The following is a 5,249-nucleotide window of genomic DNA, read 5'->3' as shown; positions in this document are numbered from 1 at the left end:
GCATCACAAGTTTGACCACTCCAAACTGATAGAGAGCTGAATTCCCTATTTGTGGATACCTTTCCTTCTCCCTATTATGATAAGTTGATTGGTAAAATGTCTTTAGAATTTGCAGATTGTCTATTTGCTATGGGTAGAACTAAAAATGGGATAAAAAGGGAAAGAATTATGGATGCTAATATGAAAATTCATAATGAAAGGCAAAGAGATATTTTTGTTAAATACGCTCAAGAGATAATTGTTGAAAGGTGAAATGAGAGAAACCTCATCATGATACAAGACGATTTGATGAATGACGATTCCCATTGGTGACCATATTGTTCCCAACTGACACTTGGGCTGGTAACTTTCCTCAACTATTTTATCTGTGTACTTTAATTCCTTTGCCATAAACATTTATAGAACAAAAGATCAACACAAGCTATTCACAAAGCTATAAGAGAAAAAAAGTCAAGATGTATCATTCACTCCCAATGTTTTACGTTGAGCTTTTCACTTTACTTGTCAAAAATCATATGATTTCCATTATCCCTGTAAAGCCTAAAAATCTTCATTACCCAAAGTGGTATGATCCTAATGTTAAGTGTGAATACCATGATGGGGTCAAAAAATTCCATAAAAAATTTTACTACCTCTAAGGATATAGTTCAGGCTCTGATTAACATAGATCTTGTGAAGTTTAAAGAACTAGTTAATGGTTATGATGATTAATAGTAGTGGAATTGAGGGTCAATAATGCAAAAGTTGAAGCACCAAGTGATGAACTCTTTTGAAAGTTTAAGTGTCATTTTAACAGCACTATTAGGATGTAAATTTTTAGGTTAGATCTAAGTGTTTGCATTGAATGAATGGATATTGTACATCATAATGTCTCATGGACTTATAAATATTGTCATTTAAGGTTTTTAATTTCTTTTAAGTTTTAGATTTATAGGTTTTCCTTGAAAGAAAATTAGTAAGAAGGGGGAAAATTGTTAGATTTGAATAAAGCCCCACATAATTAAGTCCCAAAGTTATAAAAAGAGAAATGCCTTAAAAAAAGAAAAAAGAGGAAAAAATAAAAAGAGAAAGTTTTGTGATAAAAGAAAAGAGTTTCAAAAGATTTGGCAATTGCTATTAAGAGTTTGTCAAATACCTTAGCACATTTTCTTAAATCATCCAATTGATTCCATTCATCAGCCATAACCTTTCAAGAGCCATGAATTTGAGTTCGTAAACCTTGTCCTTGCTTGATAATATTATTGTATCAAAGATGATAAATTTTTTCTAGGCAATGAATAATGAAACAACTAATTACAAAACACCAAGAAAAAAAAAAGGATTCCTAGAAAATTAGGCAAACATGACATTTTTTAAGAATTCAAATATGTTAATTTGATGTGTTAATGCCATGCTGTAACTCTAAAAATTTCCAAAATCAAAGCTACCCAAAGTTTTTTTAAAAATGACCTCAAACATACCAACTTTTTAGCTCTCTAACCCAAAATTGGCCTGGTCTAATGTCTTAAAGGCATGTTGATTAGAAAATAAAGACCTTATAACCTTAAGACAACTTGAGTTATGATTAACCAATTCCTTCTCTTTTTATGGAGAGACATGAACTATTTGACACCTTAAACAGGTTCATTCCACATGACCCTTTTTTTGTAATAACTTTCATTAAAAATGGTTTACTAAAATAAGGTATCTTCCATAAATCACACTATTGGTAAAGTGGATTAATGTATGAGTTATGAGGGGCACATAAAAAAAAAGATAAAAAAAATGCAAAAAAAAGATGAAAAAAAATTAAGGGAAAGAAAAAGGAAAAAGAGAAATGGTTATGATACTATGCACTTAAGAAATTTGAATAAATCCAAATAAAGACCTGATAATTCCAAAAAATTATGTAAAAGAAATGAAGAAAAAACCAAAAGCCTAAAATGAAAATGTTAAAAGAAAAGTTTAGAATGCCAAAAATCCCAAAACAAAAGAGAAGAAAACTTTTGAAATGGAAAACTTTTCTTTAAACTCATTTTCCCTTAGGGCAATTGCTCTTCAATTTAAGTTATTATGCTTGAAATGACAAATGGTTGTCTTTCATCATTCCTTTACAAATGTAAAAATTTATCTCTTGCTACCTTTTTAAATCTAATAAAATTCTTTTAAAAATAAATCATAACTAAGGATCACCATTCACATTGGGAGGTAAAAAGGGATGCATTTAGGGGTTAAGAATGATGATGTTCGAAAAAGAATCCCATATGTTGACGGTAAAAACCTAATATAAAAGTTCATAAAAGTTTTAAATCTACTCAAAAGAAAAGGAAAAGAAAAAGTAAAGAAAAAGAGAAAAAAAAAGTAAAAAGTGGAAGAAAGAATAAAAGAAAGAAAGAAGAACAAAATAAAAGAAGGAAAAAAAAAGAAAAGAAAACAACATTACTTACTGAAAAGCACAAGAAAATGAAAAAGTATATACCTAGAGTGAATCTTTCAAATGAAAGAATGATCCTTGGTTTTAATTGCCCTTAAAAACTTGTTTTGGACCTGTCTATCCCTTTCTTTGAAAACCCCAAACCTTAGCCTATGTTACGTCCTATGAAAAGTTCATTTTGGATCAAGTATAGATGCTTAAAATTGAAAAGCTTCTTTTGGAAAAATGGCCATAAAACCCATGAATCTTTTGGTCCCTCTTTATTATCAAATTTCTTATTTAGACATGAACCCCTTTTGGATAAGTTTGAATTCTTAAGTGCATGGTGTAATAATATGAAAAAAAAAATGAAAGTGGCTTTAAAATGAAAACCCTACAAATGGGTAGTCTAGAGTAAACTTTTAAGGCCACCTATGATACTAAATGAGATACATGCTAACTAAAGGTGACTTAGACCCTTTGAAAGATCTAAAGATATCAAGATCCCAAAAGTTTGAGAAAGCATAAAAAGACATTGATTTTGAAAATTTCAGCCTTCTTCCATTGTCAAATAACCTTTAAAAATATCAAACCCTTACAACTTACCTTGACATGTATCAAAGTGTCACATATGGAGGCTAAAGAAAGTTTTAAACATATTTGGTTTTCAAGGGATTCATGGTTTTAGAAAAACTTATGTTTCATCTATGAGCTTGCATGGAAAGTATACATCTTTTTTATCCCTTTCCAAGTGGTGAAACCTTTTGAATCCATAGAAACTTTTGTGCATAGAAACCTATGTGTGTAAAACCATTCAATCCATTGAGAAAGAAAATTTTCACCTCTTTCATTTTTGGTAGGGATGCCAATCATCATGAAAATTTAAGCCTAATTTAGCTAGCACCCAAGTTTTAAGCCTAGTTTAGTTGGCATCATGAAAACTTAAGCCCAGTTTAACTGGCATCCAAGGAAAATTTGAACCTAGTTTAGCTGACACTTATTAAAATTTAAGCTAGTTTAGCTGGCATTCAAGTTTTAAGCCCAGTTTAGTTGGCACCTATTAAAATGTAAGTCCAATTTAGTTGGCACCTATTAAAATGTAAGTCCAATTTAGTTGGCACTTAAGTTTTAAGTCTAGTTTAGTTGGCAAAGAAAAAAATTTAAGCCTAATTTAGTTGGTACCCAAAATTTATGCTCAATTTAACTGGCATGCGTGAAATTTAAGTCTAGTTTAGCTAGCACCTGTGAAATTTTAAACTTAGCTTAGCTGACACCTATGAAAATTTAAGCACAGTTTAGTTGGCATTTATACAAATTTAAGCATAGTTTAGTTGTCACGCATGAAAATTTAAGCTCAATTTAGCTGGTACCTAAGTTTTAAGCCTAGTTTAGTTGGAAATGAAAAAATTAAAGTCCAGTTTATCTAGCACTAAATAAATTTTAAACCTAGTTTAGCTAGCATTCAAATTTGAAAGCCTAATTTACTTGGCATCAGGTTTCAAGCCTTTTTTAGCTGACACCCAGTTTAGCTGATATTCAGGTTTAAGCCCAATTTAATTGACACTAATGAGATTTTAAGTTCAGCTTAGTTGGCACTCTGATTTTAAGCTCAATTTAGTTGGTAGTCCAATTCCAAGCCTAATAAAGTGGCACCAGTTAAGGAAAAAGTTGTGATTAAGTTTTTTGCATTCACTCGATGGTAATATCTTATGTTTTTTTGATGGTGATATCTGACATCATTTACATTTTGATTGTGATATCTGAAGTCATTTACATTTCCTTGGTGGGGATATTAGAATATCCAAGTCTTATACATCCATTTGGTGGTGACATCTGAGTTTTCTTCGGTGGTGACATTCGAGTTTTCTTTGATGGTGATAACCTAAGTCATTCTTAATTTTTGACTTACGGTTTAGTCCTAGTCATCTTTATTTTTTGATTTATGGTTTAGTCCTGATCATTTATCATTGTTCCTTGACTTGCAATTTCGGCCCTATCATTCTTTTTTCATGACTTATAGTTTAATCCCAGTTATCTTTGTTTTTTGACTCATGGTCCCATCTCGATCATTTTTATTTCTTGATTTGTAGTTTTGTCCCAGTTATCGTAATTTCTTGATCCACGGTTCAATCTCGATCATTATTTATTTCCTAGCTTGCAATTCAATCTTAGTTATTCTTATTTTTAGACTTGTTGTATAATTCTAATCATCTTTCTTATTTTTTGACTTGTTGTTCAATCCCTGTTATCTTATCTCTCAATTCATGGTTTAGTCCCAGTCTTTTATCCTTGTTTCCTTACTTACAGTTTCGTTCCAGTCATTTTATCTCCTGATCTGTGGTTCAATCCCAATCATCCTTGCCTAGTCAATTAATTTCTAAATTTACGAATTAGTCTAGATCACTTTCAGCTTGATATAAAAATAAAAAACAACAAAAAATCAACAAATAAGACAATAAATAAAAAAATGAAAAAAATGAGAAAACAAAAAAATTCTATAAGAAGTAGCATGAAGACAAATTTATTGTTTATGACTTTACATTATTCATGATCCTCAGAAATATGCAAAAAGGGCAATTTAAAAAATATTCACTCCCATTTAGCACCACATATTCCAAAACCCAAACCTGAAACAATCACCACCATAACACCCCTATCACCTACCTTGAACCAGTAGAGCTACAAGTAAGTACCACACTTAAGGATCACTATAGTACACCCAACCTGAAACCACAATTGAATAACTACACCAAACAGTTAGCCCTATCACCACCAATTTGCCAGCTACAAATAAAGAGTACCTAGATCACTTTAGACCTATTTCCACCACCATTATTTGTATACTTGAGACCATCCT

Source organism: Durio zibethinus, chromosome 5 (assembly GCF_047325235.1).
Source record: "Durio zibethinus cultivar Kanyao isolate XHJ-2024 chromosome 5, ASM4732523v1, whole genome shotgun sequence".
Taxonomy (NCBI): domain Eukaryota; kingdom Viridiplantae; phylum Streptophyta; class Magnoliopsida; order Malvales; family Malvaceae; genus Durio; species Durio zibethinus.
The sequence above is the reverse complement of the archived record's forward strand: the minus strand, read 5'-3'. Positions refer to the sequence as shown.